General features: G+C 36.2%; 1 protein-coding gene across 2 annotated transcripts in view; it reads left to right on the top strand.

Moving 5' to 3' along the window:
• The first annotated feature begins 5,831 nt into the window (after positions 1-5,831).
• LOC117423083 (phospholipase D1-like) overlaps positions 5,832-14,596 on the top strand; it is a 72,672-nt gene continuing 63,907 nt past the window's right edge. Inside the window, exon 1 of one of the 2 annotated variants that reach the window (XM_034038509.3) lies at positions 5,832-5,938. The gene's annotated coding sequence lies outside the window, so the exon portion shown is untranslated. Of the gene's footprint in view, positions 5,939-11,479; positions 11,685-14,596 lie in introns of those variants that run through there. The other variant, XM_034038510.3, reaches the window with a different exon arrangement.

Below are 14,596 nucleotides of genomic sequence, written 5' to 3' on the forward strand. Positions count from 1 at the left end.
TTTGAACAGGTAAGCTCTGTGGTTTGTCCTTGTATAATACTCAATGTTTCTATGCCATTTCTCTGTGTAGAATGTATGTGGTCAGTGTCTTAGGAATGGTTGTTAACACACGCACAGGTATCTGTGTAAATAATGATTTCCTGATACCACAAGCAGTCTTTGTCACTTTGTTTGCTAATGTCATGCAGGAAAAACATTCAAAAGAACCAAAGCTTTCTTTAAGGATTCTGTAAGTGCACTTCACTTACAGAATCCCTTTACATCAAAAATAGTCTTGCAGCCCAGGTGTTAAATCTGGAAGAAAAAAACAACGCAAAATCAATATGGGTCAGAATAATGGACAGAAATTCAAAGGGCATAATAATAGGGGCATGCTATAGACCGCCAAATTCAGATACCGAGAAAAATAATTTGTTATACAATTACATTAGAAATGTGTGTAACAAAAGAGAAGCCATACTAATGGGGGATTTCAACATGGGAAAACCTGGTGGGGAGCACAACAGCCAAAATTGAAATGGTAGAAATGACAAATGACTGCTTCCTAACGCAATTTGTCAAGGCACCAACTCGAGGGGAGGCATGCCTTGATTTACTCTTTTCAGATAACGAAGATAGAATAACTAAAACAGATCACAACATGGTCTCATTTGAAGTGCTTTTTAAAATCCAAAAAGTAACAACTAAAGCTAAGGTTTACAGTTTTAAAAAGGCAAACTATGAAGGAATGAAACAGAGACTAACAGAAGTAAATTGGAGTAAAACAGAAAAAACAGCCACAGAGAAAGGATGGCTATTTTTCATAAATGTAGTACTAGAGGTGCAAAACAAATACATCCCAAAAGTAGACAAATCAAAATCTAAGACAACATAGCCAAAATGGTTTAATAGATCCATTAAAAAAGTATTCAAAGAAAAAAGGCACTTTACAGAGCATTTAAAAGGGACCAAGAACAAAAGTACACAGAAAGAGTACTTGAAACTGCAAGCGCAAGTCAAAAAGGAAGTTAGAAAGGCCAAGAGAGAGTTATAAATGAACACCGCCAAGGGGGCTAAAACCAATTCTAAAACGTTTTTCCAATATTATAACAGCAAAAGAACAATCAAGGAGGATGTCTAAGAAATACAAATGGCAATATAATAGATCAAGAGAAAAAAATTACAAATATATTAAATGATTACTTTTCACAAGCTTTTACAAAGGAGGATACAGACAACATGCCCCACATGTTGACCTGTTCCTATCGAGTTTTAAATAACTTTAGCAAAACAGAGGCAGAAGTGTTAAAGGGACTAGGAGCTCTTAAAATAAACAAATTATCTGGGCCGGATGAGATCCTCCCAATAGTACTCAAAGAAATGAAAGAAGTCTCTTGAGACAGGGGTTGTGCCGACAGACTGGAAAATTGCAAATGTAATACCGACCCACGAAAAAGGACACAAAGCAGGTAACTACAGACCAATAAGCCTGACTTCTATTATATATAAACTTATGGAAACTATAATAAGATCCAAAATGGAAAATTATCTATATGATAACAGTGTCCTGGGAGACAGTCAGCATGGTTTTAGGAAAGGGAGATGGTGTCTAACTAACCTGCTTGATTTTTTTCAGGAAGCAACATCGACAATGGATAATTGCAAGCATACAACATGGTTTATTTAGATTTCCAGAAAGCTTTTGACAAAGTCCTGTATAAAAGATTAATTCTCAAACTGAACACAGTAGGGATTCAAGGAAATGCATGCACATGGATTAGGGAGTGGTTAACATGTCGAAAACAGAAAGCACTGATTAGAGGAGAAACCTCAGAATGGAGTGAGGTAACCAGTGGAGTACCACAGGGATCAGTATTAGGTCCTCTGCTCTTCCTAATCTACATTTATGACTTAGATTCTGGTATAGTAAGCAAACTTGTTAAATTTGCAGACAACACAAAATAAGCGGAGTGGCATACACTGTTCCAGCAGCAAAGGTCATTCAAAAGACAGTATTCAGAACTGGGCAGACACATGGCGAATTACATTTAATACAGAAAAGTGTAAGGTACTGCACGCAGGCAATAAAAATGTTCATTAAACACCATATGAGAGATACTGAAATTGAAGAAGGAATCTATGAAAAAGACCTAGGAGTTTATCTTGATTCAGAAATGTCTTCATCTAGACAATGTTGGGAAGCTATACAAAAAAGGCCAACAAAATTAAATTGAAATCAAGGGAAGTTATTATTATTATTTTGTTTATTTAGCAGACGCCTTTATCCAAGGCAACTTACAGAGACTAGGGTGTGTGAACTATGCATCTGCTGCAGAGTCACTTACAATTACATCTCATCCGAAAGACAGAGCGCAAGGAGGTCAAGTGAATTGCTCAAGGTCACACAATGAGTCAGTGGCTGAGGTGGGATTTCCTTTTCTTTAACCACTGGACCACACAGCCTCCTCCTAAAAGTTATTTTTCAAACTTTATAATGCACTAGTAAGACCTTGTCTAGAATATTATGTTCAGTTCTGGTCACGTCGCTACGAAAAGGATATTGCTGCTCTAGAAAGAGTGCAAAGAAGCGCGACCAGAATTATTTCTGGTTTAAAAGGCATGTTATATGCAGACAGGCTAAAATAATTGAATCTATTCAGTCTTGAACAAAGAAGACTACACAGCGATCTGATTCAAGCATTCAAAATTCTAAAAGGTAGTGACAATGTTGACCCAGGGGACTTTCGACCTGAAAAAAGAAACAAGGACCAGGGGTCACAAATGGAGATTAGATAAAGTGGCATACAGAACAGAAAATAGGAGGCACTGAGAACTGTGGGAGTCTGGAACCAACTCCCCAGTAATGTTGTTGAAGCTGACACCCTGGGATCCTTAAAGAAGCTGCTTGATGAGATTCTGGGATCAATAAGCTACTAACAACCAAACGAGCAAGATGGGCTGAATGGCCTCCTCTCGTTTGTAACATTATGTATGTGTAATGCAATATCTACACAACAGTATCATGCTTAGCAGCCAGGAACAGGTCTACCAAACCACCTTAAAAGTGTCAGCAGGGAAGCTTGTTCAGATGTAGACTGTGTGCTAATAATCAAACTAGTCTGACTCTCGTATCTTTAGTCTCACACTGATGATGCAAAAAACTCTTGTGGGGAACTAATTTGAAGCATGTTCTAGTGGTCTTTAGTAGAGAACATATTGCTGTGAACAATGCTAAGCCCAAACTTTTAAAAAAGAAGTTTCAAAGATAAAGAGAAAAATGGAAACAAAACAAGTATGGAAACCAAATAACATGAATGATGTGTGTGTGTGTGTGTGTGTGTATATATATACATACAGTATAATTGTGTACCCCCTGTGTATTCTACCTTTACTGTACACCTCTCACACATTTTTGTTTACTATGTAGGACTCAGATGTGTAGTTTTGAAAGAAACACACGTTTTAGTAAAATTGTTTGTTCATTTAAAAATAATGATATATTCTTGCACTTCAGTAGAGAGTGGCATTGTCACTTCCCCTGGTGACATGCTAGACACATCTGAGCTGACCTTGGAAGTTAAACTAACAGACAACCTGAAAGTACGACATTTCACTTTCATTTTACTTTGGTAATAACTTGTGTTTCTTTATTTATTAACTTTTTGATGAGCTTCAGTCCAGACCATCTCTTTATCTCCCAAAAGCTATGTGTTTTTGCTATTACACTCACTAGATGGCGCCATACACCACTTTATAAGGTTTGGATGGCCTAAAAAGGGAAATGGGTGAAAAAAGTGGATGATCAAGTTCGATTTTACAAACGCCTCTTTTAATAGATTTTAATACAAACATCACTTTTGTGCATTGCTCTTCTGCCCCTTAATCACTTGGCCCTGCCCTCTACCTGATGGGTGTATTTACACAATGATTGGGAGAAAGGTGAAAAAGACCCTGAAGCAAACAGAAAGTAGGTAAATCTATATATTCAAAGGGCTAGCACATGTGTGTATACCTTTAATTTACAGGGGGTGGAACACAAGTGCTTCACCTCTCCATTTCATGTAAAAGGAAGGGCTTTGTTTGAATGCCAAACTCTCTTAGGCTATAGGCATTCAAACAATGCCTGTAGCCTAATAGTACACTCTTGTAGGCTATAGTCTGACTAAAGTCTAGGGGAGACTATCAATATTCCCTTTTAGGGTATTGCAATTTGTGAGTGTACTAGTTATCTGATATTCATGTTTAAAAACATTTTAGTTACTCATAAACAAATCTTGTTGTATCTGTTCTTTTGAACAGAGATTGGTTATGAAGTAATACTGTGGATATTAAAGCTGTGTAAGTACAGTATATACTTGCTTCAGTTTACTATAAACCAGTGCAGGCACATACCATGCAGAGTGTGGCAGAGAAACGGACGGACACAATCAGCGCATATGTGTCACCATTTTTTGAATGACCCTAATAATGTAGTTTATTTCCTTCAACTGTGTTTGTTACCATTCATCTGTGCCTCACCAAAATGTATACAAAAACATCTAAGAAGATGCAGAAGGACCAAAATAGCATTACCGTGTTAATTAAAACAACACCTGTGACAATCTCAGCTTCACGTGTTTCTTTATTGGATGAACCCTTTAAAATCCAACATGTTACAGTTAGAAATTAAGAAAACAAGCAAATATGCAGCATATAAAACTATGTCAGACAGAAAAGGACAGCCAGTGTCAAAAGCATGTTCGTATATTGCTCTGTGACATTCATTTTATCAGAAATCAGACCTACCTGACATACAGGTTTGTGCACATTCCCTGAAGGTAAGTTTTAACTGCAGGTTGTCAAATGAAAAAAGGGGTACTTTATTTTTCCAATTGTTTTTTTTAGCCCCACATATAAACCAAAGTTTTTAACATAGGAAAGGAAAGTGTAATAGAAATGGTAGTTCCTCTTCACACCAGTGAAAATGGAAAGGAATCAGCTTAAACTAAGAATCAATTGTGTCAATGCAATGGCTCTGTATACTTAGGGAAATAATAGCACTGACTATGGCATATAGGTACGAGTCATGATTGAAATGGTATTCCAGTACTCTTTCAAGCTTTCTGTAGGGAGACATGCAAGTACATCCGAGGTGATCTGGTTACATGAATCCGTTTCAAGTGCATTTATGAACAAAAGAAAAACATGGTGTATATAAATAATTGATCAGTTGACTTTTGCACGTCTGAATAAACAAGTAGTCATGTTCTGTGCAGCTCACATCATTGATTCATATGCACTCAATACATTCCATTTCACACAGATGGCAAATAACTGAAGGCGCGCAACAAACTACTACAATGTATTATTATTATTATTATTATTATTATTATTATTATTTTATTATTATTATTTATTATTATTATTATTATTATTATTATTATTATTATTATTATTATTATTATTATTATTATTATTATAGTAGTCGTAGTATTATTGTTACTGTTATTATTATTTAACTTGTTTAAGATGCACTTGCTTTCTGTCCTAAAGTAATCATTATAACTTAATGGTATTTCTCAATTAAAGCATATATACACATTTTGAATAACAAAATAACAAAACAAAAGCGTTTTTTTTACGCTGTACCTGGTATATAATATATAACGAGTCCTGTCCTTAAACGAGACGTTCCCGTCGAATATAGTATTTGCAAACATGTGTGTTCATGTATTTATTTTTACAGATGAAACTGTCAATAAGAAAATGAACTGCAGAATGACACTATTACAAACACTTATCTTGGTATCATTCTTAGATGGCTGGACTTCCCTGAAGTGCTATCTTATACCTCAAAGTTCTGGGCGGTGTTACTTTGAAATTGACGCAAACGCTGTTCTGTGACGGATTTGCCATTCTTTTCATCAGCTGTGTAGCATGTATGTTGAAGTTGTCAATTGACCTACTGTAATTGGAACAGGTGAGTTAAATTCATTTCTAATTACACACCAAGTTAGGGAACCTGCTTTGGGTGTACACATTTTAAGAAAATACCTGCCAATCTTCATAGTTTAATGCAACTTCCTGTTACAAGATGTGTCTTATTTAAACGGTAGCGATTTTACTGTGTGGCGGTGTAACTAAACGTTAGATTCCCTTAAATTAAAGTGAAATGTTTTTGTTGTGACCTGACAGATTTGTCTCTCCTTTCGCGAGAAAAAGCTTCACGAGACAGGCAGAAAGAGTGAACTATGCCTGTCAGTGCAGTGTGTCCATTTTGAAAGCAGATTTCATGGCTGTACGTACGCTGCTATGAGTGGTTTCATCGGAATTATTATTATTATTATTTTCATTTATCATAGTATTACCTCTGCTTTAATGAAATAAGTCTCAAATTGTATTATGTGGAACACTGGAACATACATGGGTAATTTAATGTTTTTAATTAAAAAAGTTTGCCTTTGTACTGAACTTTGCACACCCAGAAGTCAACAGCATCCCCCTATCTGTTTTTATGCAACATTAAGTTTTGTAGTTTTTATTTGCACTGTGGATTTAGCTGCTGGATATATTTAACAGTTGTTGGTAAGCGGAAGTTCGAAATTGGTACATTTTATATATATACAGCTCTGGAAAAAATTAAGAGACCACTGCAAAATTATCAGTTTCTCTGGTTTTACTATTTATAGGTATGTGTTTGGGTAAAATGAACATTTTTGTTTTATTCTATAAACTACTGACAACATTTCTTCCAAATTCCAAATAAAAATATTGTCATTTAGAGCATTTATTTGCAGAAAATGACAACTGGTCAAAATAACAAAAAAGATGCAGTGTTGTCAGACCTCGAATAATGCAAAGAAAATAAGTTTATATTCATTTGTAAACAACACAATACTAATATTTTAACTTAGGAAGAGTTCAGAAATCAATATTTGGTGGAATAACCCTGATTTTCAATCACAGGTTTCATGCGTCTTGGCATGCTCTCCACCAGTCTTTCACATTGATGTTGGATGACTTTATGACATTCCTGGCGTTCAGGTCTGGAGATTGGGCTGGCCATGACAGGGTCATATATATATACATACACACACACACACCATGCTTCCTTGCTTTAAATTCAGTAACAAATGTTTCGATAAAATACATTCTCATATGTCTTCAAGAATTTTAGTCAGAGCGTTTGTCTAATTGTGCTTCATTGTGTTTCATATAAAGAATGAAATCCCTACAGCATCGCAATATCCACTTGATATAAGAAGGAACAACAGATACCTGCAATACGTCTCACAAAGAGCCTTCTGTCCTACCTGCACAAAATACAAGCATATTCCCAAGGGCAACAGAGTAAACAAACACCAAAGCTTGAACACACTGAGAAAGACTTTTATTGGCTTTTCAAAGTTTCTTTTGGTATTTCTAAATGAAAATGCTTTAACTATGCTTGCTATGTTTTTAGCCATGGTGTACAACAGTAAAGTTTTATAAGGATTGCATTACTCCAAGAAGATACATTGTTGTACAACCTCTATTACCAGAACTAACTGGCACCAGGCCATAGTTTGTTCAGGTACCGGTAATCAATTATTGCTGCATATTTGTTAATGGCATTCCAAATCTATTACCTCCTGAAATAATTATCAAGTAACCACTGTACCTGCACAGATTTGCACGGTGAATACACTCACCAGGTAGAGGGCAGGGCCGAGTGATTAAGGGGCAGAAGAGCATTGCACAAAAGTGATGTTTGTATTAAAATCTATTAAAAGAGGAGTTTGTAAAATCTAACTTGATCAGAGTCAGAGCGTTTGTCATTTACTTCACACAATAGTGGGTGTTTCATATAAAGAATGAAATCCCTACGGCATCGCAATATCCACTTGATATAAGAAGGAACAACAGGTAGAGATACCTGCAATATGTCTCACAAAGAGTCTTCTGTCCTACCTGCACAAAATACAAGCATATTCCCAAGGGCAACAGAGTAAACAAACACCAAAGCTTGAACACACTGAGAAAGACTTTTATTGGCTTTTCAAAGTTTCTTTTAGAATATATATATATATATATATATATATATATATATATATATATATATATGTATATATATATATATATATATATATATATATATATATATACACAGACATGCTCAAATTTGTTGGTACCCCTCCACAAAAATCGAAGAATGCACAATTTTCTCTGAAATAACTTGAAACTGACAAAAGTAATTGGCATCCACCATTGTTTATTCCATATTTAATAGAAATCAGACTTTGCATTTGATTTTTTATTCAACATAATATTGTAAATAATAAAACAAATGAAAATGGCATGGACAAAAATGATGGGACCCTTAACCTAATATTTTGTTGCACAACCTTTAGAGGCAATCACTGCAATCAAACGTTTTCTGAAGCTCTCAATGAGACTTCTGCACCTGTTAACAGGTAGTTTGGCCCACTCTTCCTGAGCAAACTGCTCCAGCTGTCTCAGGTTTGATGGGTGCCTTCTCCAGACTGCAAGTTTCAGCTCTTTCCATAGATGTTCGATAGGATTCAGATCAGGACTCATAGAAGGCCACTTCAGAATAGTCCAATGTTTTGTTCTTATCCATTCTTGGGTGCTTTTAGCTGTGTGTTTTGGGTCATTATCCTGTTGGAGGACCCATGACCTGCGACTGAGACAGAGCTTTCTGACACTGGGCAGTATGTTTCGCTCCAGAATGCCTTGATAGTCTTGAGATTTCATTGTGCCCTGCACAGATTCAAGGCACCCTGTGCCAGGCGCAGCAAAGCAGCCCCAAAACATAACCGAGCCTCCTCCATGTTTCACTGTAGGTATGGTGTTCTTTTCTTTGAAAGCTTCATTTTTTCGTCTGTGAACATAGAGCTGATGTGACTTGCCAAAAAGCTCCAGTTTTGACTCATCTGTCCAAAGGACATTCTCCCAGAAGGATTGTGGCTTGTCAATATGCATTTCAGCAAATTCCAGTCTGGCTTTTTTATGTTTTTCTTTCAAAAGTGGAGTCCTCCTGGGTCTTCTTCCATGGAGCCCACTTTTGCTCAAAAAGCGACGGATGGTGCGATCAGAAACTGATGTACTTTCACTTTGGAGTTCAGCTTGTATCTCTTTGGCAGTTATCCTTGGTTCTTTTTCTACCATTCGCACTATCCTTCTGTTCAATCTGGGGTCGATTTTCCTCTTGCGGCCGCGCCCAGGGAGGTTGGCTACAGTTCCATGGACCTTAAACTTCTTAATAATATTTGCAACTGTTGTCACAGGAACATCAAGCTGCTTGGAGATGGTCTTGTAGCCTTTACGTTTGCCATGCTTGTCTATTATTTTCTTTCTGATCTCCTCAGACAACTCTCTCCTTTGCATTCTCTGGTCCATGTTCAGTGTGGTGCACACAATGATACCAAACAGCACAGTGACTACTTTTCTCCATTTAAATAGGCTGAATGACTGATTACAAGATTGGAGACATGTGTGATACTAATTAAAGAAACTAATTAGTTTGAAATATCACTATAATCCAATTATTTATTATCTTTTCTAAGGGGTACCAACAAATGTGTCCAGGCCATTTTAGAATATCTTTGTAGAATCAGCAATAATTCATCTCTTTTCATAGCTTCTTTGCTTTATTCTATGACATACCAAAGGCATGCAAGTATACATGATAAAATAGCTTTAAATTTCATCACTTTTCAGGAGAAATGAAGCATTATTTCAATGAGCTGTAAGGGTACCAACAAATTTGAGCACGTCTGTATATATATATATATACACACTTTTTTCTGGCTACCCGTGCTGTAAAGTGCTTTAAGAGAATAACTTAATATGATAATCATATCATCTAGATTACAAAGGTGTCCAATGTTTTCCATATATATATATATATATGTAGATTGTAGTTTTCAAAGCTGATGAAATCGAATCCCAGACTGTAGAGCTGTTTGTGGCCTTGTGAAGTTTCCTGTGTTGTCACATGCAAATTTTGTTGGTAAATGTAGCAAGCTCCTTATCTACTATAAAAAGGACTATCTCCGTGGTGCATGAACAATAACAGCCAACCCTTTCTATATGTGTTGTCTAGTATTTGAAAAGACCAGCCCATTCACTTGCCATTAATTCAACTCATGGACCTGTCATTTTTATATATATTTTTAGGTATTAAATAGATAGCAAACCAATTCCAACCAAAAGGAATTCGGTAACCTGCATGTAAAATGCGTCAGATTTATACTAAGGGTTTAACATCAAATTGTAAATAATGAAAGCATGTGTGTTACAGGGTAACAATCTGTCCAAGACAGACCCCTATGGGGTAAATAAGATAATGCATGCAAATTAAAATAAACCAGGTCTGGAACAGCATGTGCAGGAGACCCATACTATGCTGTACAGTGGTCTGGAGCGAGGAGAGCAAGGTACCAGCCTCTGCCTTTCCATAGATCTTCCCAGAGTCTGTGTAGGAACCACAGGTAATCCTGCTTGACACGCCTAAACTGAGAATCAGAAAGACAATGCACAGCATTTAAAAGATACTGTTTGTTTTGGGAATGGTTTTAAAAACAGATGTCAAACTAATAATTATCAGCAAAACCTAAGAAACCGCTTATATCTGCATTCTTCATTTACCTTTCCTGCATTAAACTGCTGTTAGTTTATTATCATCTGGCAAACTTCAAACATGGAGATATTAAATAGGAGAGTAACATTTCTGTCAATACTGTAGGTGTGGCAAAAAGGAAGCTAAGCAAATATTGTCTTTAAGGATTTGACATGAAGCAATCACATAGAGGAAAAAGTCTCTTTCTGTTTTATGGGAAAGTGATGTTGATTTGCTGGACCCCCCACCTTGTTTTTATCAGAAAATACACTTTTATTGTACTTTCTAGACGTGCTAGTCACAGATCAGCCCACCACCTCCGTGGCTTCCTCTTTGCAGAGGGGGACTGTCTCAGCTGCTGTAAGAATGCTGTCCTGTTTGTTTGTTTTGTGTTTAAGCTTAGAGCCATCTTTAAGCACAACAGTGTGGAATGCAGTTTTTTAACATGTTGCTGGGCATTGACATCCAAGTTCCTGGAGGCCAGGTTTTGAATCTACCTTCAGTCAAAAGTGAAATAACTTCATACACAGTAAAAAGTATTTATAATCTAGGAGAAAAACGGGCAGGTCAACAATAGGGCTGCTATGATAAAATCGAAAATCGTTTTTTCAATCGATTCCATTCCTCATTACTCATTACATACACCGATATAAATACTGGATAATCGATTTAAATAATTACATTTTGTAACGTGCATAGTTAATAACATTATTTAAGTCTATCAGCTAAACCTCACCGAACGCACCCTGACTTGCTATTTAGAGTATTTCTGCCAGACAAGCAGTGGGCGTGCTCTTCTTTTCCTGCACGTGTTAACTAGCATCTGATTTGCTGGTCCCATCCTACCAGCGAATCAGTTTTGAAAATACTTTCTAAGTACGCGCCTCTGTATATTCGATGTAAACAAAAAGCGCGCTGCCTTGGATCCAGAGGGCAAACAACATGTAAATGAATTGTGCACATTGATGAAAACTGACTGTATATAGTTTGCACTTCTTTGGAGTTTCGAAATAATACTGTTTTGTATGTTTTTTTACGATGTGTTTTTCAAACCGGGCTGCGTGCTCTGTCTGGGTTTCCTGATTGATGACCACATCTAGTCGATGTAAGTACAATCAGTGCCATCCACAGCTGATAAAACGAATGATGTGCATTTGAGGAGATTTTTGGAATCGGGTCCAAACTGGGTATCTGTCATTGGAACGGGTATTTTGAGTCCGATTCCGGTTCCCAAACTGTTTAACTGTTTCAGTATGTCAATGTGTGAGCCGAAGGAAGGGGAAGGGTGGTTCGCATCTTATATTCATATAAACAAACACTAGTGATACAGTTCTACGTCAGCATAAAAAAAAAACATTAGTAAGATCACAACAATCACAGATCAAAAAATAAGTCCAACTAAACACATCACATCCACGATCAGACTGTAGTCCAAAACAAGGACAACAAAGCGCAAATATATAGTCTAGCTAAGTGCGTGTTTTTTCGGGTTTTTTTCTAAGTATGAACGTGTTCATTATAGTTATCAAATGTATTTTTGACAGAGTGTATGTGGGCGGTACAATCACTGATATTTATTCGAACGATTATATTTTGTGTGCCCAATTAATCGATTTCCATTTTTGAGGCTTAACGGACAGCCCTAGTCTAATGCTCTACCTTGACAACACAACACACACAGTAACATCAGTATATTTTTTGCAGTCTTAAATGTGCAACCCCAATTCCAAATAAGAACTGGCACCCATCCCAGACTAAACTTGTACCATACGGTATTCATTTTGTTTTAAAAAGGAGACGGATACACTAATAACAGTTAAATATTTGTTTTAAGCTATAAGGCAATATATAACAGGGTTAACTAAAGATTAATCTGGTTTAGTGGAACTATCTTGGTAAACACAAAAAAAAAAAATTAAACAGGTAAATACACTGTATGACCACGAGGTAATGAAACGTCCACGTTGCTCAAGAATGCAGGTCAGTTGATGCTAAGGAGTCGGGACCCAGGTAAGAATTAGCCAACGGCTAATCAAGAAATGCCTCATTATGTTTAAACTTATGATGATATATCTGTGTAAAATAAATAAACAGCATATAGTTACAATAGCCTTGCAGCTGAACACATTTTATTTGATACAGTGTCTACACAGTCACACATGCTGCTGTATACTAAGGGCAATAAATACTCCTCGTGATGACTGATTACAGTCTTTTCCACAGAGTATATCTTGAACGGGGGAAGGGCGGAGGAAGGTGAGGAGAGAATTATGGATACAATGATGCAGGTGTTTTGTTGATATCTAAACAGGCTGATGAATTATCTGTGCAGTTCTTCATGCTCAAAACATTTCTTTCTGTTTGCCTCACTGTGCAATAACACTACAGTATGTCAAAGTTCAAAAGGAATAACTATGGACTTGCAGTTATATATATATATATATATATTAGGGTTGGACGATAATGACATTTTCAGTTATCAATTATCGGCTGTAAATTATCACGATAATCATGATTATCGGCTGAAAAAATAACATATGTAAAATGCCTTGGAACTTACCAATTTTAAAGCTATATATACTTGAGCAATATGACAACTGCCTCTACGAGAAGAAATAACACTAGACAATTTTCAAAAAGACCAGCATCTTTAATAAAAGTTATGAAACAATGGTTGGTTATTATTATTATTATTTGTTTATTTAGCAGACACCTTTATCCAAGGCGACTTACAGAGACTAGGGTGTGTGAACTATGCATCAGCTGCAGAGTCACTTACAACTACGTCTCACCCGAAAGATGGAGCACAAGGAGATTAAGTGACTTGCTCAGGATCACACAATCATTGTCAGTGGCTGAGGTGGGATGCTGATTTATTTATCAGCAGAAGCCCTTATCAGTTGCTACAAAATATCACAATACAAAGTATCACATTACAAAATATTACATTACCAGTAAGAGCAGTTATAAAATACAATAAAATCAGTAGAAAATGAGAGTAAATTCAAATAAGAGCAAAATAAAGAGTACAGTAAATAATTACATTTAAGAGCGAATTCAACTAACAGCAGTTGAACTTATAGTAAAAGTATTTGCTTATAAGAGTAAATTCCATTAAGTATTACATACAATAAATGGATAAGAATGATTTCAAATAAGAATAATTACAAAAAATGTGAATACGGTTACCTTTAAGAGTAAAATCAAGTACAGGATACAGAAAATAGTTATAATTAAGAGCAGTAGTAGAATACAGCAAAGTGTGGAGCAGCTAAGTACAAGATGATGCAAGTACTGATACATAATGCAAAGGTAAGGCACCACATCGATACGACCGTCAGGGATACCCAACCAAACAAAAGATGAACAGTAATTCGCAAGTGCTAATTCAGAGGCACTTGTGCTGCCAATGAACCCATCATTTTAACAAACTAATCTCAGACTTGAACAGTGAGTGCTGTTTCATGCTTTTGCCACAAGAGGGCATGAGGCGCTTTAAAATTGCAGTGTCTAGGTTTATATGTTTCACTTAAGTATACAATGGTTTTCAAGCATAGCATTGAATATGTATTTCATTGATATGCAGTTACCATTTTTTGAAATTTGGTTAAGTGTTAATAATCAGAAGCAGATTTAGCAGGGGTCTGACTGTTCAAATACCTGGCACCTGGTAATTTCAGTAGTATCCTTAAGTTCAGGGCTAGTGTGAGTTTCAAGCCCTGCCTTTTATTTGGAAGAAGGGACCGTGTGGACTTGAAAGGTTGAACGTGTATGTTGTCCAATAAAAGTTATTAACTTCAACATTTTATTTAGAATCTCTGGACTAATACGGCAAATCGTATCAATCACAAAACATGTATTCATTTTTGACTGTATGTGAAACAGACCTCAATCTCTGCGGCTGAAACACACTTAAAATATGAATTTATGATTATGCTTTTTTTTTTTTTTAACACGCTTACTCATCAACTAGAGACAAAAATGTGTGTACATTTAGTGCTGGGCTATTTATCATTA

This window comes from Acipenser ruthenus, chromosome 17 (genome assembly GCF_902713425.1).
Source record: "Acipenser ruthenus chromosome 17, fAciRut3.2 maternal haplotype, whole genome shotgun sequence".
NCBI lineage: Eukaryota > Metazoa > Chordata > Actinopteri > Acipenseriformes > Acipenseridae > Acipenser > Acipenser ruthenus.